The sequence below is a fragment of the Oncorhynchus kisutch genome, unplaced genomic scaffold (assembly GCF_002021735.2).
Source record: "Oncorhynchus kisutch isolate 150728-3 unplaced genomic scaffold, Okis_V2 scaffold2835, whole genome shotgun sequence".
Lineage (NCBI taxonomy): Eukaryota > Metazoa > Chordata > Actinopteri > Salmoniformes > Salmonidae > Oncorhynchus > Oncorhynchus kisutch.
In genome coordinates, this window is record NW_022264780.1 from 1 (window position 1) to 23,154 (window position 23,154).

The 23,154-nt window shown below is 36.3% G+C and overlaps 23 non-coding genes across 23 annotated transcripts; all 23 read right to left on the reverse strand.

Moving 5' to 3' along the window:
- Positions 1 to 701: 701 nt before the first annotated feature.
- On the reverse strand, positions 702 to 784 carry trnal-uaa (transfer RNA leucine (anticodon UAA)). The gene has a single exon. It is a non-coding gene; the product is annotated as a tRNA-Leu (tRNA).
- A 2,398-nt stretch (positions 785 to 3,182) lies between these two features.
- Positions 3,183 to 3,265, reverse strand: trnal-uaa (transfer RNA leucine (anticodon UAA)). The gene has a single exon. It is a non-coding gene; the product is annotated as a tRNA-Leu (tRNA).
- Positions 3,266 to 4,828: 1,563 nt separating this feature from the next.
- trnal-uaa (transfer RNA leucine (anticodon UAA)) lies at positions 4,829 to 4,911 on the reverse strand. Its single transcript has one exon. It is a non-coding gene; the product is annotated as a tRNA-Leu (tRNA).
- A 744-nt stretch (positions 4,912 to 5,655) lies between these two features.
- Positions 5,656 to 5,738, reverse strand: trnaf-aaa (transfer RNA phenylalanine (anticodon AAA)). The gene has a single exon. It is a non-coding gene; the product is annotated as a tRNA-Phe (tRNA).
- Positions 5,739 to 6,482: 744 nt separating this feature from the next.
- Positions 6,483 to 6,565, reverse strand: trnaf-aaa (transfer RNA phenylalanine (anticodon AAA)). Its single transcript has one exon. It is a non-coding gene; the product is annotated as a tRNA-Phe (tRNA).
- A 744-nt stretch (positions 6,566 to 7,309) lies between these two features.
- Positions 7,310 to 7,392, reverse strand: trnal-uaa (transfer RNA leucine (anticodon UAA)). The gene has a single exon. It is a non-coding gene; the product is annotated as a tRNA-Leu (tRNA).
- A 1,563-nt stretch (positions 7,393 to 8,955) lies between these two features.
- On the reverse strand, positions 8,956 to 9,038 carry trnal-uaa (transfer RNA leucine (anticodon UAA)). Its single transcript has one exon. It is a non-coding gene; the product is annotated as a tRNA-Leu (tRNA).
- A 745-nt stretch (positions 9,039 to 9,783) lies between these two features.
- Positions 9,784 to 9,866, reverse strand: trnal-uaa (transfer RNA leucine (anticodon UAA)). Its single transcript has one exon. It is a non-coding gene; the product is annotated as a tRNA-Leu (tRNA).
- A 745-nt stretch (positions 9,867 to 10,611) lies between these two features.
- On the reverse strand, positions 10,612 to 10,694 carry trnal-uaa (transfer RNA leucine (anticodon UAA)). Its single transcript has one exon. It is a non-coding gene; the product is annotated as a tRNA-Leu (tRNA).
- Positions 10,695 to 11,810: 1,116 nt separating this feature from the next.
- On the reverse strand, positions 11,811 to 11,893 carry trnal-uaa (transfer RNA leucine (anticodon UAA)). The gene has a single exon. It is a non-coding gene; the product is annotated as a tRNA-Leu (tRNA).
- A 744-nt stretch (positions 11,894 to 12,637) lies between these two features.
- On the reverse strand, positions 12,638 to 12,720 carry trnal-uaa (transfer RNA leucine (anticodon UAA)). The gene has a single exon. It is a non-coding gene; the product is annotated as a tRNA-Leu (tRNA).
- Positions 12,721 to 13,463: 743 nt separating this feature from the next.
- trnal-uaa (transfer RNA leucine (anticodon UAA)) lies at positions 13,464 to 13,546 on the reverse strand. Its single transcript has one exon. It is a non-coding gene; the product is annotated as a tRNA-Leu (tRNA).
- Positions 13,547 to 14,290: 744 nt separating this feature from the next.
- On the reverse strand, positions 14,291 to 14,373 carry trnal-uaa (transfer RNA leucine (anticodon UAA)). Its single transcript has one exon. It is a non-coding gene; the product is annotated as a tRNA-Leu (tRNA).
- Positions 14,374 to 15,116: 743 nt separating this feature from the next.
- trnal-uaa (transfer RNA leucine (anticodon UAA)) lies at positions 15,117 to 15,199 on the reverse strand. The gene has a single exon. It is a non-coding gene; the product is annotated as a tRNA-Leu (tRNA).
- A 745-nt stretch (positions 15,200 to 15,944) lies between these two features.
- Positions 15,945 to 16,027, reverse strand: trnal-uaa (transfer RNA leucine (anticodon UAA)). Its single transcript has one exon. It is a non-coding gene; the product is annotated as a tRNA-Leu (tRNA).
- Positions 16,028 to 16,772: 745 nt separating this feature from the next.
- trnal-uaa (transfer RNA leucine (anticodon UAA)) lies at positions 16,773 to 16,855 on the reverse strand. Its single transcript has one exon. It is a non-coding gene; the product is annotated as a tRNA-Leu (tRNA).
- A 744-nt stretch (positions 16,856 to 17,599) lies between these two features.
- On the reverse strand, positions 17,600 to 17,682 carry trnal-uaa (transfer RNA leucine (anticodon UAA)). The gene has a single exon. It is a non-coding gene; the product is annotated as a tRNA-Leu (tRNA).
- Positions 17,683 to 18,427: 745 nt separating this feature from the next.
- Positions 18,428 to 18,510, reverse strand: trnal-uaa (transfer RNA leucine (anticodon UAA)). The gene has a single exon. It is a non-coding gene; the product is annotated as a tRNA-Leu (tRNA).
- Positions 18,511 to 19,255: 745 nt separating this feature from the next.
- trnal-uaa (transfer RNA leucine (anticodon UAA)) lies at positions 19,256 to 19,338 on the reverse strand. The gene has a single exon. It is a non-coding gene; the product is annotated as a tRNA-Leu (tRNA).
- Positions 19,339 to 20,083: 745 nt separating this feature from the next.
- Positions 20,084 to 20,166, reverse strand: trnal-uaa (transfer RNA leucine (anticodon UAA)). The gene has a single exon. It is a non-coding gene; the product is annotated as a tRNA-Leu (tRNA).
- Positions 20,167 to 20,910: 744 nt separating this feature from the next.
- Positions 20,911 to 20,993, reverse strand: trnal-uaa (transfer RNA leucine (anticodon UAA)). The gene has a single exon. It is a non-coding gene; the product is annotated as a tRNA-Leu (tRNA).
- A 744-nt stretch (positions 20,994 to 21,737) lies between these two features.
- trnal-uaa (transfer RNA leucine (anticodon UAA)) lies at positions 21,738 to 21,821 on the reverse strand. Its single transcript has one exon. It is a non-coding gene; the product is annotated as a tRNA-Leu (tRNA).
- A 746-nt stretch (positions 21,822 to 22,567) lies between these two features.
- trnal-uaa (transfer RNA leucine (anticodon UAA)) lies at positions 22,568 to 22,650 on the reverse strand. Its single transcript has one exon. It is a non-coding gene; the product is annotated as a tRNA-Leu (tRNA).
- Between the last annotated feature and the right edge of the window lie 504 nt (positions 22,651 to 23,154).

Below are 23,154 nucleotides of genomic sequence, written 5' to 3' on the forward strand. Positions count from 1 at the left end.
GTCAAAATGGAATATGGGCACACAGTTAGATCTTTTGGCTTTGATCCAGACAATATGTAAATTAAACTTGATTACATCCAAATCAAACTTTCTACCAGATGTAGGTTGGAACAACAATAACATTTTAATTTTGATAATGAGTCTAACGCCTTAAACACACTGAAATCCAGGTGTTTCTAAAAGACTAACAAGAGCTGAGTCAAAGTAGAAGATCTTGTCATAGTCATTCCTTCAGATTTGAGCCACGCTATTGGAAATTAATGAAAGGTGGGTTGATTACATCCAAAGTAAGTTTTTTCCAGGAATGTGGTTGGTACCCACAAGAACATAGCATTCATTGGATTTTATTCCAACAGTCTAAAACACTCAGCCATCCTGGTGTAAAGTACAATCAAGAGCCCAGTGAAATTCGAATGAGGAGCACACAATAAATTATTTTGGCTTTGAGCCAGACAATATCTAAATGAGACTTGTTGACATCCAAATCAAACTTAATACAAGAATGGGGTTTCGAAGCAAGAAGAATAATAATTAATTTGATAATGACTCTAACACCATAACTACTTAGCCATCTTTTGTGTTTTTAAACGATAAACACTTGCTGAGTCAAGGAAGAATAAGGGGAACAATTCTTACATCTTTCATCCAAACTCAAATGAGTGAAAGGACAATTGATTACATCCAAATGATAGATGAACTCATACCAGGAGTGGGGTTCAAACCCACGAGGACATATGTCCATTGGATCTTAAGTCCAACGCCTTAACCTCTCGGCCATCCTGGTGTGTATAAACATTAATTCAAGGGCGCAGTCAAAATGGAATATGGAGCACACAGTTAGATCTTTTGGCTTTGATCCAGACAATATGTAAATTAAACTTGATTACATCCAAATCAAACTTTCTACCAGATGTAGGTTTGGAACAAACAAGAACATTTAAATTTTGATAATGAGTCTAACGCCTTAAACACACTGACATCCAGGTGTTTCTAAAGACTAACAAGAGCTGAGTCAAAGTAGAAGATCTTGTCATAGTCATTCTTTCAGATTTGAGCCACGCTAATTGGAAATTAATGAAAGGTGGGTTGATTACATCCAAAGTAAGTTTTTTCCAGGAATGCGGTTGGTACCCACAAGAACATAGCATTCATTGGATTTTTATTCCAACAGTCTAAAACACTCAGCCATCCTGGTGTAAAGTACAATCAAGAGCCCAGTGAAATTCGAATGAGGAGCACACAGTAAATTATTTTGGCTTTGAGCCAGACAATATCTAAATGAGACTTGTTGACATCCATCAAACTTAATACAAGAATGGGGTTTCGAAGCAAGAAGAAGAATAATAATAAGTTGATAATGACTCTAACACCATAACTACTTAGCCATCTTTTGTGTTTTTAAACGATAAACACTTGCTGAGTCAAGGAAGAATAAGGGGAACAAAGTCAATTCTTACATCTTTCCAAAATTGAGTGAAGGACAAATTGATTACATCCAAATGATAGATGAACTCATACCAGGGAGTGGGTTCGATACCGCACGGACATATGTCCAGTGGATCTTAAGTCCAACGCCTTAACCTCTCGCCATCCCTGGTGTAATAACATAAATTCAAGGGCGCAGTCAAAATGGAATATGGAGCACACAGTTAGATCTTTTGGCTTGATCCAGACAATTGTAAATTAAACTTGATTACATCCAAATCAAACATTTCTACCAGAATGTAGGTTTGGAACAAACAAGAACATTTTATTTTGATAATGAGTCTAACGCCTTAAACACACTGACACCAGGTGTTTCTAAAAGACTAACAAGAGCTGGGTCAAAGTAGAAGATCTTGTCATAGTCATTCCTTTCAGATTTGAGCCACGCTAATTGGAAATTAATGAAAAGGTGGGTTGATTACATCCAAAGTAAGTTTTTCCAGGAATGCGGTTTGGTACCCACAAGAACATAGCATTCATTGGATTTTTATTCCAACAGTCTAAAACACTCAGCCATCCTGGTGTAAAGTACAATCAAGAGCCCAGTGAAATTCGAATGAAGAGCACACAATAAATTATTTTGGCTTTGAGCCAGACAATATCTAAATGAGACTTGTTGACATCCAAATCAAACTTAATACAATAATGGGGTTTTCGAGCAAGAAGAATAATAATTAAGTTGAGAATGACTCTAACCACCATAACTACTGTAGGCACAATCTTTTGTGTTTTTAATAAACGATAAACACGTGCCTGAGTCAAGGAAGTAATAAGGGGAACAAAGTCATTCCTTTCATCGTTCATCTCAAAGAAATTCAAATGAGTGAAAGGACAATTGATTACATCAAATGATAGATGAACTAATAACAGGAGGTGGGGTTCAACCCCACGAGGAGCATATGTACATTGGATCGTAAGGTCCACACCTTAACCTCTCGGCCATCCTGTTGTAGAATATCATTAATGTCAAGGGCCGCAGTTCAAAATGGAATATGGAGCACACAGTTAGATCTTTTGGCTTTGATCCAGACAATATGTAAATGTAAACGTTGATTACATCCAAATCAAAGTCTTGTCTACCAGATGTAGGTTTGGAACACACAAAGACATTTAAATTTGATAATGAGTCTAATGCCGTAAACAGCACTGACATCCAGGTGTTTCTAAAAGACTAACAAGAGCTGAGTCAAAGTAGAAGATCTTGTCTAGTCATCCTTTCAGATTTGGAGCCACGCTAATTGGAAATTAATGCAAAGGTGGGTTGATTACATCCAAAGTAAGTTTTTTCCAGGAATGGGTTTGGTACCCACACAGAAAATAGCATTCATTGGATTTTATTCCAACAGTCTAAAACACTCAGCCATCCTGGTGTAAAGTACAATCAAGAGCCCAGTGAAATTCGAATGAAGAGCACACAATAAATTATTTTGGCTTTGAGCCAGACAATATCTAAATGAGACTTGTTGACATCCAAATCAAACTTAATACAAGAATGGGGTTTCGAAGCAAGAAGAATAATAATTAAGTTGATAATGACTCTAACACCATAACTACCTTAGCCATCTTTTGTGTTTTAAACGATAAACACTTGCTGAGTCAAGCAAGAATAAGGGGAACAAAAGTCAATTCTTTCATCCAAAGAAATTTCAAATGAAGTGAAAGGACAATTGATTACATCCAAATGATAGATGAACTCATACCAGGAGTGGGGTTCGAACCCACGAGGACATATGTCCATTGGATCTTAAGTCCAATGCCTTAACCTCTCAGCCATCCTGGTGTAATTAACATTAATTCAAGGGGGCAGTCAAAATGGAATATGGAGCACACAGTTAAATCTTTTGGCTTTGATCCAGACAATATGTAAATTAAACTTGATTACATCCAAATCAAACTTTCTACCAGATGTAGGTTTGGAACAAACAAGAACATTTACATTTGATAATGAGTCTAACGCCTTAAACACACTGACATCCAGGTGTTTCTAAAAGACTAACAAGAGCTGAGTCAAAGTAGAAGATCTTGTCATAGTCATTCCTTTCAGATTTGAGCCACGCTAATTGGAAATTAATGAAAGGTGGGTTGATTACATCCAAAGTAAGTTTTTTCCAGGAATGCGGTTGGTACCCACAAGAACATAGCATTCATTGGATTTTTATTCCAACAGCCTAAAACACTCAGCCATCCTGGTATAAAGTACAATCAAGAGCCCAGTGAAATTGGAATGAGGAGCACACAGTCAGTTATTTTGGCTTTGAGCCAGACAATATCTAAATGAGACTTGTTGACATCCAAATCAAACTTAATACAAGAATGGGGTTTCGAAGCAAGAAGAATAATAATTAAGTTGATAATGACTCTAACACCATAACTACTTAGCCATCTTTTGTGTTTTTAAACGATAAACACTTGCTGAGTCAAGGAAGAATAAGGGGAACAAAGTCAATTCTTTCATCTTTCATCCAAAGAAATTTCAAATGAGTGAAAGGACAATTGATTACATCCAAATGATAGATGAACTCATACCAGGAGTGGGGTTCGAAACCACGAGGACATATGTCCGTTGGATCTTTAGTTCAATGCCTTAACCTCTCAGCCATCCTGGTGTAAATAACATTAATTCAAGGGGGCAGTCAAAATGGAATATGGAGCACACAGTTAAATCTTTTGGCTTTGATCCAGACAATATGTAAATTAAACTTGATTACATCCAAATCAAACTTTCTACCAGATGTAGGTTTGGAACAAACAAGAACATTTACATTTTGATAATGAGTCTAACGCCTTAAACACACTGACATCCAGGTGTTTCTAAAAGACTAACAAGAGCTGAGTCAAAGTAGAAGATCTTGTCATAGTCATTCCTTTCAGATTTGAGCCACGCTAATTGGAAATTAATGAAAGGTGGGTTGATTACATCCAAAGTAAGTTTTTTCCAGGAATGCGGTTGGTACCCACAAGAACATAGCATTCATTGGATTTTTATTCCAACAGTCTAAAACACTCAGCCATCCTGGTGTAAAGTACAATCAAGAGCCTAGTGAAATTCGAATGAATAGCACACAGTAAATTATTTTGGCTTTGAGCCAGACAATATCTAAATGAGACTTGTTGACATGCAAATCAAACTTAATACAAGAATGGGGTTTCGAAGCAAGAAGAATAATAATTAAGTTGATAATGACTCTAACACCATAACTACTTAGCCATCTTTTGTGTTTTTAAACGATAAACACTTGCTGAGTCAAGGAAGAATAAGGGGAACAAAGTCAATTCTTTCATCCAAAGAAATTTCAAATGAGTGAAAGGACAATTGATTACATCCAAATGATAGATGAACTCATACCAGGAGTAGGGTTCGAACCCACGAGGACATATGTCCATTGGATCTTAAGTCCAATGCCTTAACCTCTCAGCCATCCTGGTGTAATTAACATTAATTCAAGGGGGCAGTCAAAATGGAATATGGAGCACACAGTTAAATCTTTTGGCTTTGATCCAGACAATATGTAAATTAAACTTGATTACATCCAAATCAAACTTTCTACCAGATGTAGGTTTGGAACAAACAAGAACATTTACATTTTGATAATGAGTCTAACGCCTTAAACACACTGACATCCAGGTGTTTCTAAAAGACTAACAAGAGCTGAGTCAAAGTAGAAGATCTTGTCATAGTCATTCCTTTCAGATTTGAGCCACGCTAATTGGAAATTAATGAAAGGTGGGTTGATTACATCCAAAGTAAGTTTTTTCCAGGAATGCGGTTGGTACCCACAAGAACATAGCATTCATTGGATTTTTATTCCAACAGCCTAAAACACTCAGCCATCCTGGTATAAAGTACAATCAAGAGCCCAGTGAAATTGGAATGAGGAGCACACAGTCAGTTATTTTGGCTTTGAGCCAGACAATATCTAAATGAGACTTGTTGACATCCAAATCAAACTTAATACAAGAATGGGGTTTCGAAGCAAGAAGAATAATAATTAAGTTGATAATGACTCTAACACCATAACTACTTAGCCATCTTTTGTGTTTTTAAACGATAAACACTTGCTGAGTCAAGGAAGAATAAGGGGAACAAAGTCAATTCTTTCATCTTTCATCCAAAGAAATTTCAAATGAGTGAAAGGACAATTGATTACATCCAAATGATAGATGAACTCATACCAGGAGTGGGGTTCGAAACCACGAGGACATATGTCCGTTGGATCTTTAGTCCAATGCCTTAACCTCTCAGCCATCCTGGTGTAAATAACATTAATTCAAGGGGGCAGTCAAAATGGAATATGGAGCACACAGTTAAATCTTTTGGCTTTGATCCAGACAATATGTAAATTAAACTTGATTACATCCAAATCAAACTTTCTACCAGATGTAGGTTTGGAACAAACAAGAACATTTACATTTTGATAATGAGTCTAACGCCTTAAACACACTGACATCCAGGTGTTTCTAAAAGACTAACAAGAGCTGAGTCAAAGTAGAAGATCTTGTCATAGTCATTCCTTTCAGATTTGAGCCACGCTAATTGGAAATTAATGAAAGGTGGGTTGATTACATCCAAAGTAAGTTTTTTCCAGGAATGCGGTTGGTACCCACAAGAACATAGCATTCATTGGATTTTTATTCCAACAGCCTAAAACACTCAGCCATCCTGGTATAAAGTACAATCAAGAGCCCAGTGAAATTGGAATGAGGAGCACACAGTCAGTTATTTTGGCTTTGAGCCAGACAATATCTAAATGAGACTTGTTGACATCCAAATCAAACTTAATACAAGAATGGGGTTTCGAAGCAAGAAGAATAATAATTAAGTTGATAATGACTCTAACACCATAACTACTTAGCCATCTTTTGTGTTTTTAAACGATAAACACTTGCTGAGTCAAGGAAGAATAAGGGGAACAAAGTCAATTCTTTCATCTTTCATCCAAAGAAATTTCAAATGAGTGAAAGGACAATTGATTACATCCAAATGATAGATGAACTCATACCAGGAGTGGGGTTCGAAACCACGAGGACATATGTCCGTTGGATCTTTAGTCCAATGCCTTAACCTCTCAGCCATCCTGGTGTAAATAACATTAATTCAAGGGGGCAGTCAAAATGGAATATGGAGCACACAGTTAAATCTTTTGGCTTTGATCCAGACAATATGTAAATTAAACTTGATTACATCCAAATCAAACTTTCTACCAGATGTAGGTTTGGAACAAACAAGAACATTTACATTTTGATAATGAGTCTAACGCCTCAAACACACTGACATCCAGGTGTTTCTAAAAGACTAACAAGAGCTGAGTCAAAGTAGAAGATCTTGTCATAGTCATTCCTTTCAGATTTGAGCCACGCTAATTGGAAATTAATGAAAGGTGGGTTGATTACATCCAAAGTAAGTTTTTTCCAGGAATGCGGTTGGTACCCACAAGAACATAGCATTCATTGGATTTTTATTCCAACAGTCTAAAACACTCAGCCATCCTGGTGTAAAGTACAATCAAGAGCCTAGTGAAATTCGAATGAATAGCACACAGTAAATTATTTTGGCTTTGAGCCAGACAATATCTAAATGAGACTTGTTGACATGCAAATCAAACTTAATACAAGAATGGGGTTTCGAAGCAAGAAGAATAATAATTAAGTTGATAATGACTCTAACACCATAACTACTTAGCCATCTTTTGTGTTTTTAAACGATAAACACTTGCTGAGTCAAGGAAGAATAAGGGGAACAAAGTCAATTCTTTCATCTTTCACCCAAAGAAATTTCAAATGAGTGAAAGGACAATTGATTACATCCAAATGATAGATGAACTCATACCAGGAATGGGGTTCGAACCCACGAGGACATATGTCCATTGGATCTTAAGTCCAACACCTTAACCTCTCGGCCATCCTGGTGTAATAAACATTAATTCAAGGGTGCAGTCAAAATGGAATATGGAGCACACAGTTAGATCTTTTGGCTTTGATCCAGACAATATGTAAATTAAACTTGATTACATCCAAATCAAACTTTCTACCAGATGTAGGTTTGGAACAAACAAGAACATTTAAATTTTGATAATGAGTCTAATGCCTTAAACACACTGACATCCAGGTGTTTCTAAAAGACTAACAAGAGCTGAGTCAAAGTAGAAGATCTTGTCATAGTCATTCCTTTCAGATTTGAGCCACGCTAATTGGAAATTAATGAAAGGTGGGTTGATTACATCCAAAGTAAGTTTTTTCCAGGAATGCGGTTGGTACCCACAAGAACATAGCATTCATTGGATTTTTATTCCAACAGCCTAAAACACTCAGCCATCCTGGTGTAAAGTACAATCAAGAGCCCAGTGAAATTGGAATGAGGAGCACACAGTCAGTTATTTTGGCTTTGAGCCAGACAATATCTAAATGAGACTTGTTGACATCCAAATCAAACTTAATACAAGAATGGGGTTTCGAAGCAAGAAGAATAATAATTAAGTTGATAATGACTCTAACACCATAACTAGTTAGCCATCTTTTGTGTTTTTAAACGATAAACACTTGCTGAGTCAAGGAAGAATAAGGGGAACAAAGTAAATTCTTTCATCTTTCATCCAAAGAAATTTCAAATGAGTGAAAGGACAATTGATTACATCCAAATAATAGATGAACTCATACCAGGAGTGGGGTTTGAAACCACGAGGACATATGGGCGTTGGTCTAATGCCTTAACCTCTCAGCCATCCTGGTGTAATTAACATTAATTCAAGGGGGCAGTCAAAATGGAAAATGGAGCACACAGTTAGATCTTTTGGCTTTGAACAAGACAATATGTAAATTAAACTTGATTACATCCAAATCAAACTTTCTACCAGATGTAGGTTTGGAACAAACAATGACATTTTAATTTTGATAATGAGTCTAACGCCTTAAACACACTGACATCCAGGTGTTTCTAAAAGACTAACAAGAGCTGAGTCAAAGTTGAAGATGTTGTCATAGTCATTCCTTTCAGATTTGAGCCACGCTAATTGGAAATTAATGAAAGGTGGGTTGATTACATCCAAAGTAAGTTTTTTTCCAGGAATGAGGTTGGTACCCAAAAGAACATAGCATTCATTGGATTTTTATTCCAACAGTCTAAAACACTCAGCCATCCTGGTGTAAAGTACAATCAAGAGCCCAGTGAAATTGGAATGAGGAGCACACAGTCAGTTATTTTGGCTTTGAGCCAGACAATATCTAAATGAGACTTGTTGACATCCAAATCAAACTTAATACAAGAATGGGGTTTCGAAGCAAGAAGAATAATAATTAAGTTGATAATGACTCTAACACCATAACTACTTAGCCATCTTTTGTGTTTTTAAACGATAAACACTTGCTGAGTCAAGGAAGAATAAGGGGAACAAAGTCAATTCTTTCATCTTTCATCCAAAGAAATTTCAAATGAGTGAAAGGACAATTGATTACATCAAATAATAGATGAACTCACACCAGGAGTTGGGTTCGAACCCACGAGGACATATGTCCATTGGATCTTAAGTCCAACGCCTTAACCTCTCGGCCATCCTGGTGTAATAAACATTAATTCAAGGGCGCAGTCAAAATGGAATATGGAGCACACAGTTAGATCTTTTGGCTTTAAACAAGACAATATGTAAATTAAACTTGATTACATCCAAATCAAACTTTCTACCAGATGTAGGTTTGGAACAAACAATGACATTTTAATTTTGATAATGAGTCTAACGCCTTAAACACACTGACATCCAGGTGTTTCTAAAAGACTAACAAGAGCTGAGTCAAAGTTGAAGATCTTGTCATAGTCATTCCTTTCAGATTTCAGCCACGCTAATTGGAAATTAATGAAAGGTGGGTTGATTACATCCAAAGTAAGTTTTTTTCCAGGAATGAGGTTGGTACCCAAAAGAACATAGCATTCATTGGATTTTTATTCCAACAGTCTAAAACACTCAGCCATCCTGGTGTAAAGTACAATAAAGAGCCCAGTGAAATTCGAATGAAGAGCACACAATAAATTATTTTGGCTTTGAGCCAGACAATATCTAAATGAGACTTGTTGACATCCAAATCAAACTTAATACAAGAATGGGGTTTCGAAGCAAGAAGAATAATAATTAAGTTGATAATGACTCTAACACCATAACTACTTAGCCATCTTTTGTGTTTTTAAACGATAAACACTTGCTGAGTCAAGGAAGAATAAGGGGAACAAAGTAAATTCTTTCATCTTTCATCCAAAGAAATTTCAAATGAGTGAAAGGACAATTGACTACATCCAAATAATAGATGAACTCATACCAGGAGTGGGGTTCGAACCCACGAGGACATATGTCCATTGGATCTTAAGTCCAACGCCTTAACCTCTCGGCCATCCTGGTGTAATAAACATTAATTCAAGGGCGCAGTCAAAATGGAATATGGAGCACACAGTTAGATCTTTTGGCTTTGAACAAGACAATATGTAAATTAAACTTGATTACATCCAAATCAAACTTTCTACCAGATGTAGGTTTGGAACAAACAATGACATTTTAATTTTGATAATGAGTCTAACGCCTTAAACACACTGACATCCAGGTGTTTCTAAAAGACTAACAAGAGCTGAGTCAAAGTTGAAGATCTTGTCATAGTCATTCCTTTCAGATTTGAGCCACGCTAATTGGAAATTAATGAAAGGTGGGTTGATTACATCCAAAGTAAGTTTTTTTCCAGGAATGAGGTTGGTACCCAAAAGAACATAGCATTCATTGGATTTTTATTCCAACAGTCTAAAACACTCAGCCATCCTGGTGTAAAGTACAATCAAGAGCCCAGTGAAATTCGAATGAAGAGCACACAATAAATTATTTTGGCTTTGAGCCAGACAATATCTAAATGAGACTTGTTGACATCCAAATCAAACTTAATACAAGAATGGGGTTTCGAAGCAAGAAGAATAATAATTAAGTTGATAATGACTCTAACACCATAACTACTTAGCCATCTTTTGTGTTTTTAAATGATAAACACTTGCTGAGTCAAGGAAGAATAAGGGGAACAAAGTAAATTCTTTCATCTTTCATCCAAAGAAATTTCAAATGAGTGAAAGGACAATTGATTACATCCAAATAATAGATGAACTCATACCAGGAGTGGGGTTCGAACCCACGAGGACATATGTCCATTGGATCTTAAGTCCAACGCCTTAACCTCTCGGCCATCCTGGTGTAATAAACATTAATTCAAGGGCGCAGTCAAAATGGAATATGGAGCACACAGTTAGATCTTTTGGCTTTGATCCAGACAATATGTAAATTAAACTTGATTACATCCAAATCAAACTTTCTACCAGATGTAGGTTTGGAACAAACAAGAACATTTAAATTTTGATAATGAGTCTAACGCCTTAAACACACTGACATCCAGGTGTTTCTAAAAGACTAACAAGAGCTGAGTCAAAGTAGAAGATCTTGTCATAGTCATTCCTTTCAGATTTGAGCCACGCTAATTGGAAATTAATGAAAGGTGGGTTGATTACATCCAAAGTAAGTTTTTTCCAGGAATGCGGTTGGTACCCACAAGAACATAGCATTCATTGGATTTTTATTCCAACAGCCTAAAACACTCAGCCATCCTGGTGTAAAGTACAATCAAGAGCCCAGTGAAATTGGAATGAGGAGCACACAGTCAGTTATTTTGGCTTTGATCCAGACAATATGTAAATTAAACTTGATTACATCCAAATCAAACTTTCTACCAGATGTAGGTTTGGAACAAACAAGAACATTTAAATTTTGATAATGAGTCTAACGCCTGAAAACACACTGACATCCAGGTGTTTCTAAAAGACTAACAAGAGCTGAGTCAAAGTAGAAGATCTTGTCATAGTCATTCCTTTCAGATTTGAGCCACGCTAATTGGACATTTTCCAGGAATGCGGTTGGTACCCACAAGAACATAGCATTCATTGGATTTTAATTCCAACAGCCTAAAACACTCAGCCATCCTGGTGTAAAGTACAATCAAGAGCCCAGTGAAATTCGAATGAAGAGCACACAATAAATTATTTTGGCTTTGAGCCAGACAATATCTAAATGAGACTTGTTGACATCCAAATCAAACTTAATACAAGAATGGGGTTTCGAAGCAAGAAGAATAATAATTAAGTTGATAATGACTCTAACACCATAACTACTTAGCCATCTTTTGTGTTTTTAAACGATAAACACTTGCTGAGTCAAGGAAGAATAAGGGGAACAAAGTAAATTCTTTCATCTTTCATCCAAAGAAATTTCAAATGAGTGAAAGGACAATTGATTACATCCAAATAATAGATGAACTCATACCAGGAGTGGGGTTCGAACCCACGAGGACATATGTCCATTGGATCTTAAGTCCAACGCCTTAACCTCTCGGCCATCCTGATGTAATAAACATTAATTCAAGGGCGCAGTCAAAATGGAATATGGAGCACACAGTTAGATCTTTTGGCTTTGATCCAGACAATATGTAAATTAAACTTGATTACATCCAAATCAAACTTTCTACCAGATGTAGGTTTGGAACAAACAAGAACATTTAAATTTTGATAATGAGTCTAACGCCTTAAACACACTGACATCCAGGTGTTTCTAAAAGACTAACAAGAGCTGAGTCAAAGTAGAAGATCTTGTCATAGTCATTCCTTTCAGATTTGAGCCACGCTAATTGGAAATTAATGAAAGGTGGGTTGATTACATCCAAAGTAAGTTTTTTCCAGGAATGCGGTTGGTACCCACAAGAACATAGCATTCATTGGATTTTTATTCCAACAGCCTAAAACACTCAGCCATCCTGGTGTAAAGTACAATCAAGAGCCCAGTGAAATTGGAATGAGGAGCACACAGTCAGTTATTTTGGCTTTGAGCCAGACAATATCTAAATGAGACTTGTTGACATCCAAATCAAACTTAATACAAGAATGGGGTTTCGAAGCAAGAAGAATAATAATTAAGTTGATAATGACTCTAACACCATAACTACTTAGCCATCTTTTGTGTTTTTAAACGATAAACACTTGCTGAGTCAAGGAACAATAAGGGGAACAAAGTCAATTCTTTCATCTTTCATCCAAAGAAATTTCAAATGAGTGAAAGGACAATTGATTACATCCAAATAATAGATGAACTCATACCAGGAGTGGGGTTCGAACCCACGAGGACATATGTCCATTGGATCTTAAGTCCAACGCCTTAACCTCTCGGCCATCCTGGTGTAATAAACATTAATTCAAGGGCGCAGTCAAAATGGAATATGGAGCACACAGTTAGATCTTTTGGCTTTGATCCAGACAATATGTAAATTAAACTTGATTACATCCAAATCAAACTTTCTACCAGATGTAGGTTTGGAACAAACAAGAACATTTAATTTTGATAATGAGTCTAACGCCTTAAACACACTGACATCCAGGTGTTTCTAAAAGACTAACAAGAGCTGAGTCAAAGTAGAAGATCTTGTCATAGTCATTCCTTTCAGATTTGAGCCACGCTAATTGGAAATTAATGAAAGGTGGGTTGATTACATCCAAAGTAAGTTTTTTCCAGGAATGCGGTTGGTACCCACAAGAACATAGCATTCATTGGATTTTTATTCCAACAGCCTAAAACACTCAGCCATCCTGGTGTAAAGTACAATCAAGAGCCCAGTGAAATTCGAATGAAGAGCACACAATAAATTATTTTGGCTTTGAGCCAGACAATATCTAAATGAGACTTGTTGACATCCAAATCAAACTTAATACAAGAATGGGGTTTCGAAGCAAGAAGAATAATAATTAAGTTGATAATGACTCTAACACCATAACTACTTAGCCATCTTTTGTGTTTTTAAACGATAAACACTTGCTGAGTCAAGGAAGAATAAGGGGAACAAAGTAAATTCTTTCATCTTTCATCCAAAGAAATTTCAAATGAGTGAAAGGACAATTGATTACATCCAAATAATAGATGAACTCATACCAGGAGTGGGGTTCGAACCCACGAGGACATATGTCCATTGGATCTTAAGTCCAACGCCTTAACCTCTCGGCCATCCTGGTGTAATAAACATTAATTCAAGGGCGCAGTCAAAATGGAATATGGAGCACACAGTTAGATCTTTTGGCTTTGATCCAGACAATATGTAAATTAAACTTGATTACATCCAAATCAAACTTTCTACCAGATGTAGGTTTGGAACAAACAAGAACATTTAAATTTTGATAATGAGTCTAACGCCTTAAACACACTGACATCCAGGTGTTTCTAAAAGACTAACAAGAGCTGAGTCAAAGTAGAAGATCTTGTCATAGTCATTCCTTTCAGATTTGAGCCACGCTAATTGGAAATTAATGAAAGGTGGGTTGATTACATCCAAAGTAAGTTTTTTCCAGGAATGCGGTTGGTACCCACAAGAACATAGCATTCATTGGATTTTTATTCCAACAGCCTAAAACACTCAGCCATCCTGGTGTAAAGTACAATCAAGAGCCCAGTGAAATTCGAATGAAGAGCACACAATAAATTATTTTGGCTTTGAGCCAGACAATATCTAAATGAGACTTGTTGACATCCAAATCAAACTTAATACAAGAATGGGGTTTCGAAGCAAGAAGAATAATAATTAAGTTGATAATGACTCTAACACCATAACTACTTAGCCATCTTTTGTGTTTTTAAACGATAAACACTTGCTGAGTCAAGGAAGAATAAGGGGAACAAAGTCAATTCTTTCATCTTTCATCCAAAGAAATTTCAAATGAGTGAAAGGACAATTGATTACATCCAAATAATAGATGAACTCATACCAGGAGTGGGGTTCGAACCCACGAGGACATATGTCCATTGGATCTTAAGTCCAACGCCTTAACCTCTCGGCCATCCTGGTGTAATAAACATTAATTCAAGGGCGCAGTCAAAATGGAATATGGAGCACACAGTTAGATCTTTTGGCTTTGATCCAGACAATATGTAAATTAAACTTGATTACATCCAAATCAAACTTTCTACCAGATGTAGGTTTGGAACAAACAAGAACATTTAATTTTGATAATGAGTCTAACGCCTTAAACACACTGACATCCAGGTGTTTCTAAAAGACTAACAAGAGCTGAGTCAAAGTAGAAGATCTTGTCATAGTCATTCCTTTCAGATTTGAGCCACGCTAATTGGAAATTAATGAAAGGTGGGTTGATTACATCCAAAGTAAGTTTTTTCCAGGAATGCGGTTGGTACCCACAAGAACATAGCATTCATTGGATTTTTATTCCAACAGCCTAAAACACTCAGCCATCCTGGTGTAAAGTACAATCAAGAGCCCAGTGAAATTGGAATGAGGAGCACACAGTCAGTTATTTTGGCTTTGAGCCAGACAATATCTAAATGAGACTTGTTGACATCCAAATCAAACTTAATACAAGAATGGGGTTTCGAAGCAAGAAGAATAATAATTAAGTTGATAATGACTCTAACACCATAACTACTTAGCCATCTTTTGTGTTTTTAAACGATAAACACTTGCTGAGTCAAGGAAGAATAAGGGGAACAAAGTAAATTCTTTCATCTTTCATCCAAAGAAATTTCAAATGAGTGAAAGGACAATTGATTACATCCAAATAATAGATGAACTCATACCAGGAGTGGGGTTCGAACCCACGAGGACATATGTCCATTGGATCTTAAGTCCAACGCCTTAACCTCTCGGCCATCCTGGTGTAATAAACATTAATTCAAGGGCGCAGTCAAAATGGAATATGGAGCACACAGTTAGATCTTTTGGCTTTGAACAAGACAATATGTAAATTAAACTTGATTACATCCAAATCAAACTTTCTACCAGATGTAGGTTTGGAACAAACAATGACATTTTAATTTTGATAATGAGTCTAACGCCTTAAACACACTGACATCCAGGTGTTTCTAAAAGACTAACAAGAGCTGAGTCAAAGTTGAAGATCTTGTCATAGTCATTCCTTTCAGATTTGAGCCACGCTAATTGGAAATTAATGAAAGGTGGGTTGATTACATCCAAAGTAAGTTTTTTTCCAGGAATGAGGTTGGTACCCAAAAGAACATAGCATTCATTGGATTTTTATTCCAACAGTCTAAAACACTCAGCCATCCTGGTGTAAAGTACAATCAAGAGCCCAGTGAAATTCGAATGAAGAGCACACAATAAATTATTTTGGCTTTGAGCCAGACAATATCTAAATGAGACTTGTTGACATCCAAATCAAACTTAATACAAGAATGGGGTTTCGAAGCAAGAAGAATAATAATTAAGTTGATAATGACTCTAACACCATAACTACTTAGCCATCTTTTGTGTTTTTAAACGATAAACACTTGCTGAGTCAAGGAAGAATAAGGGGAACAAAGTAAATTCTTTCATCTTTCATCCAAAGAAATTTCAAATGAGTGAAAGGACAATTGATTACATCCAAATAATAGATGAACTCATACCAGGAGTGGGGTTCGAACCCACGAGGACATATGTCCATTGGATCTTAAGTCCAACGCCTTAACCTCTCGGCCATCCTGGTGTAATAAACATTAATTCAAGGGCGCAGTCAAAATGGAATATGGAGCACACAGTTAGATCTTTTGGCTTTGATCCAGACAATATGTAAATTAAACTTGATTACATCCAAATCAAACTTTCTACCAGATGTAGGTTTGGAACAAACAATGACATTTTAATTTTGATAATGAGTCTAACGCCTTAAACACACTGACATCCAGGTGTTTCTAAAAGACTAACAAGAGCTGAGTCAAAGTTGAAGATCTTGTCATAGTCATTCCTTTCAGATTTGAGCCACGCTAATTGGAAATTAATGAAAGGTGGGTTGATTACATCCAAAGTAAGTTTTTTTCCAGGAATGAGGTTGGTACCCAAAAGAACATAGCATTCATTGGATTTTTATTCCAACAGTCTAAAACACTCAGCCATCCTGGTGTAAAGTACAATCAAGAGCCCAGTGAAATTCGAATGAAGAGCACACAATAAATTATTTTGGCTTTGAGCCAGACAATATCTAAATGAGACTTGTTGACATCCAAATCAAACTTAATACAAGAATGGGGTTTCGAAGCAAGAAGAATAATAATTAAGTTGATAATGACTCTAACACCATAACTACTTAGCCATCTTTTGTGTTTTTAAACGATAAACACTTGCTGAGTCAAGGAAGAATAAGGGGAACAAAGTCAATTCTTTCATCTTTCATCCAAAGAAATTTCAAATGAGTGAAAGGACAATTGATTACATCCAAATAATAGATGAACTCATACCAGGAGTGGGGTTCGAACCCACGAGGACATATGTCCATTGGATCTTAAGTCCAACGCCTTAACCTCTCGGCCATCCTGGTGTAATAAACATTAATTCAAGGGCGCAGTCAAAATGGAATATGGAGCACACAGTTAGATCTTTTGGCTTTGATCCAGACAATATGTAAATTAAACTTGATTACATCCAAATCAAACTTTCTACCAGATGTAGGTTTGGAACAAACAAGAACATTTACATTTTGATAATGAGTCTAACGCCTTAAACACACTGACATCCAGGTGTTTCTAAAAGACTAACAAGAGCTGAGTCAAAGTAGAAGATCTTGTCATAGTCATTCCTTTCAGATTTGAGCCACGCTAATTGGAAATTAATGAAAGGTGGGTTGATTACATCCAAAGTAAGTTTTTTCCAGGAATGCGGTTGGTACCCACAAGAACATAGCATTCATTGGATTTTAATTCCAACAGCCTAAAACACTCAGCCATCCTGGTGTAAAGTACAATCAAGAGCCCAGTGAAATTCGAATGAAGAGCACACAATAAATTATTTTGGCTTTGAGCCAGACAATATCTAAATGAGACTTGTTGACATCCAAATCAAACTTAATACAAGAATGGGGTTTCGAAGCAAGAAGAATAATAATTAAGTTGATAATGACTCTAACACCATAACTACTTAGCCATCTTTTGTGTTTTTAAACGATAAACACTTGCTGAGTCAAGGAAGAATAAGGGGAACAAAGTAAATTCTTTCATCTTTCATCCAAAGAAATTTCAAATGAGTGAAAGGACAATTGATTACATCCAAATAATAGATGAACTCATACCAGGAGTGGGGTTCGAACCCACGAGGACATATGTCCATTGGATCTTAAGTCCAACGCCTTAACCTCTCGGCCATCCTGGTGTAATAAACATTAATTCAAGGGCGCAGTCAAAATGGAATATGGAGCACACAGTTAGATCTTTTGGCTTTGAACAAGACAATATGTAAATTAAACTTGATTACATCCAAATCAAACTTTCTACCAGATGTAGGTTTGGAACAAACAATGACATTTTAATTTTGATAATGAGTCTAACGCCTTAAACACACTGACATCCAGGTGTTTCTAAAAGACTAACAAGAGCTGAGTCAAAGTTGAAGATCTTGTCATAGTCATTCCTTTCAGATTTGAGCCACGCTAATTGGAAATTAATGAAAGGTGGGTTGATTACATCCAAAGTAAGTTTTTTTCCAGGAATGAGGTTGGTACCCAAAAGAACATAGCATTCATTGGATTTTTATTCCAACAGTCTAAAACACTCAGCCATCCTGGTGTAAAGTACAATCAAGAGCCCAGTGAAATTCGAATGAAGAGCACACAATAAATTATTTTGGCTTTGAGCCAGACAATATCTAAATGAGACTTGTTGACATCCAAATCAAACTTAATACAAGAATGGGGTTTCGAAGCAAGAAGAATAATAATTAAGTTGATAATGACTCTAACACCATAACTACTTAGCCATCTTTTGTGTTTTTAAACGATAAACACTTGCTGAGTCAAGGAAGAATAAGGGGAACAAAGTCAATTCTTTCATCTTTCATCCAAAGAAATTTCAAATGAGTGAAAGGACAATTGATTACATCCAAATAATAGATGAACTCATACCAGGAGTGGGGTTCGAACCCACGAGGACATATGTCCATTGGATCTTAAGTCCAACGCCTTAACCTCTCGGCCATCCTGGTGTAATAAACATTAATTCAAGGGCGCAGTCAAAATGGAATATGGAGCACACAGTTAGATCTTTTGGCTTTGATCCAGACAATATGTAAATTAAACTTGATTACATCCAAATCAAACTTTCTACCAGATGTAGGTTTGGAACAAACAAGAACATTTACATTTTGATAATGAGTCTAACGCCTTAAACACACTGACATCCAGGTGTTTCTAAAAGACTAACAAGAGCTGAGTCAAAGTTGAAGATCTTGTCATAGTCATTCCTTTCAGATTTGAGCCACGCTAATTGGAAATTAATGAAAGGTGGGTTGATTACATCCAAAGTAAGTTTTTTTCCAGGAATGAGGTTGGTACCCAAAAGAACATAGCATTCATTGGATTTTTATTCCAACAGTCTAAAACACTCAGCCATCCTGGTGTAAAGTACAATCAAGAGCCCAGTGAAATTCGAATGAAGAGCACACAATAAATTATTTTGGCTTTGAGCCAGACAATATCTAAATGAGACTTGTTGACATCCAAATCAAACTTAATACAAGAATGGGGTTTCGAAGCAAGAAGAATAATAATTAAGTTGATAATGACTCTAACACCATAACTACTTAGCCATCTTTTGTGTTTTTAAACGATAAACACTTGCTGAGTCAAGGAAGAATAAGGGGAACAAAGTAAATTCTTTCATCTTTCATCCAAAGAAATTTCAAATGAGTGAAAGGACAATTGATTACATCCAAATAATAGATGAACTCATACCAGGAGTGGGGTTCGAACCCACGAGGACATATGTCCATTGGATCTTAAGTCCAACGCCTTAACCTCTCGGCCATCCTGGTGTAATAAACATTAATTCAAGGGCGCAGTCAAAATGGAATATGGAGCACACAGTTAGATCTTTTGGCTTTGAACAAGACAATATGTAAATTAAACTTGATTACATCCAAATCAAACTTTCTACCAGATGTAGGTTTGGAACAAACAATGACATTTTAATTTTGATAATGAGTCTAACGCCTTAAACACACTGACATCCAGGTGTTTCTAAAAGACTAACAAGAGCTGAGTCAAAGTTGAAGATCTTGTCATAGTCATTCCTTTCAGATTTGAGCCACGCTAATTGGAAATTAATGAAAGGTGGGTTGATTACATCCAAAGTAAGTTTTTTTCCAGGAATGAGGTTGGTACCCAAAAGAACATAGCATTCATTGGATTTTTATTCCAACAGTCTAAAACACTCAGCCATCCTGGTGTAAAGTACAATCAAGAGCCCAGTGAAATTCGAATGAAGAGCACACAATAAATTATTTTGGCTTTGAGCCAGACAATATCTAAATGAGACTTGTTGACATCCAAATCAAACTTAATACAAGAATGGGGTTTCGAAGCAAGAAGAATAATAATTAAGTTGATAATGACTCTAACACCATAACTACTTAGCCATCTTTTGTGTTTTTAAACGATAAACACTTGCTGAGTCAAGGAAGAATAAGGGGAACAAAGTAAATTCTTTCATCTTTCATCCAAAGAAATTTCAAATGAGTGAAAGGACAATTGATTACATCCAAATAATAGATGAACTCATACCAGGAGTGGGGTTCGAACCCACGAGGACATATGTCCATTGGATCTTAAGTCCAACGCCTTAACCTCTCGGCCATCCTGGTGTAATAAACATTAATTCAAGGGCGCAGTCAAAATGGAATATGGAGCACACAGTTAGATCTTTTGGCTTTGATCCAGACAATATGTAAATTAAACTTGATTACATCCAAATCAAACTTTCTACCAGATGTAGGTTTGGAACAAACAAGAACATTTTAATTTTGATAATGAGTCTAACGCCTTAAACACACTGACATCCAGGTGTTTCTAAAAGACTAACAAGAGCTGAGTCAAAGTTGAAGATCTTGTCATAGTCATTCCTTTCAGATTTGAGCCACGCTAATTGGAAATTAATGAAAGGTGGGTTGATTACATCCAAAGTAAGTTTTTTTCCAGGAATGAGGTTGGTACCCAAAAGAACATAGCATTCATTGGATTTTTATTCCAACAGTCTAAAACACTCAGCCATCCTGGTGTAAAGTACAATCAAGAGCCCAGTGAAATTCGAATGAAGAGCACACAATAAATTATTTTGGCTTTGAGCCAGACAATATCTAAATGAGACTTGTTGACATCCAAATCAAACTTAATACAAGAATGGGGTTTCGAAGCAAGAAGAATAATAATTAAGTTGATAATGACTCTAACACCATAACTACTTAGCCATCTTTTGTGTTTTTAAACGATAAACACTTGCTGAGTCAAGGAAGAATAAGGGGAACAAAGTCAATTCTTTCATCTTTCATCCAAAGAAATTTCAAATGAGTGAAAGGACAATTGATTACATCCAAATAATAGATAACTCATACCAGGAGTGGGGTTCGAACCCACGAGGACATATGTCCATTGGATCTTAAGTCCAACGCCTTAACCTCTCGGCCATCCTGGTGTAATAAACATTAATTCAAGGGCGCAGTCAAAATGGAATATGGAGCACACAGTTAGATCTTTTGGCTTTGAACAAGACATTATGTAAATTAAACTTGATTACATCCAAATCAAACTTTCTACCAGATGTAGGTTTGGAACAAACAATGACATTTTAATTTTGATAATGAGTCTAACGCCTTAAACACACTGACATCCAGGTGTTTCTAAAAGACTAACAAGAGCTGAGTCAAAGTTGAAGATCTTGTCATAGTCATTCCTTTCAGATTTGAGCCACGCTAATTGGAAATTAATGAAAGGTGGGTTGATTACATCCAAAGTAAGTTTTTTTCCAGGAATGAGGTTGGTACCCAAAAGAACATAGCATTCATTGGATTTTTATTCCAACAGTCTAAAACACTCAGCCATCCTGGTGTAAAGTACAATCAAGAGCCCAGTGAAATTCGAATGAAGAGCACACAATAAATTATTTTGGCTTTGAGCCAGACAATATCTAAATGAGACTTGTTGACATCCAAATCAAACTTAATACAAGAATGGGGTTTCGAAGCAAGAAGAATAATAATTAAGTTGATATGACTCTAACACCATAACTACTTAGCCATCTTTTGTGTTTTAAACGATAAACACTTGCTGAGTCAAGGAAGAATAAGGGGAACAAAGTCAATTCTTTCATCTTTCATCCAAAGAAATTTCAAATGAGTGAAAGGACAATTGATTACATCCAAATAATAGATGAAACTCATACCAGGAGTGGGGTTCGAACCCACGAGGACATATGTCCATTGGATCTTAAGTCCAACGCCCTTAACCTCTCGGCCATCCTGGTGTAATAAACATTATTCAAGGGCGCAGTCAAAATGGAATATGGAGCACACAGTCTAGATCTTTTGGCTTTGATCCAGACAATAGTAAATTACACTTGATTACATCCAATCCAACTTTCTACCAGATGTATGGTTGGAACAAACAAGACATTTTACTTTTGATAATGAGTCTAACCGCCTTAAACACACTGACATACAGGTGTTTCCTAAACGACTAACAAGAGCTGGAGTCAAAGTTGAAGATCTTGTCATAGTCATTCCTTTTCAGATTTGAATGCACGCTAATTGGAACTTAATGAAAGGTGGGTGATTACATCCAAAGTAAGTTTTTTCCTTTTTTTCCAGGAATGAGGTTGGTACCCAAAAGAAATAGCATTCATTGGATTTTTATTCCAACAGTCTAAAACACTCAGCCATCCTGGTGTAAAGTACAATCAAGAGCCCAGTGAAATTCGAATGAGGAACACAATAAATTATTTTGGCTTTGAGCCAGACAATATCTAAATGAGACTTGTTGACATCCAAATCAAACTTAATACAAGAATGGGGTTTCGAAGCAAGAAGAATAATAATTAAGTTGATAATGACTCTAACACCATAACTACTTAGCCATCTTTTGTGTTTTAAACGATAAACACTTGCTGAGTCAAGGAAGAATAGGGGAACAAAAGTTCTTTCTTCATCTTCATCCAAAGAAATTTCAAATGAGTGAAAGGACAATTGATTACCCAAATAATAGATGAACTCATACCAGGAGTGGGGTTCGAACCCACGAGGACATATGTCCATTGGATCTTAAGTCCAACGCCTTAACCTCTCGGCCATCCTGGTGTAATAAACATAATTCAAGGGCGCAGTCAAAATGGAATATGGAGCACACAGTTAGATCTTTTGGCTTTGATCCAGACAAATGTAAATTAAACTTGATTACATCCAAATCAAACTTTCTACCAGATGTAGGTTTGGAACAAACAAGAACATTTTAATTTTGATAATGAGTCTAACGCCTTAAACACACTGACATCCAGGTGTTTCTAAAAGACTAACAAGAGCTGAGTCAAAGTAGAAGATCTTGTCATAGTCATTCCTTTCAGATTTGAGCCACGCTAATTGGAAAATTTCCAGGAATCCGGTTTTGGTACCCACAAGAACATAGCATTCATTGGATTTTTATTCCAACAGCCTAAAACACTCAGCCATCCTGGTGTAAAGTACAATCAAGAGCCCAGTGAAATTGGAATGAAGAGCACACAGTAAGTTATTTTGGCTTGAGCAGACAATATCTAAATGAGACTTGTTGACATCCAAATCAAACTTAATACAAGAATGGGGTTT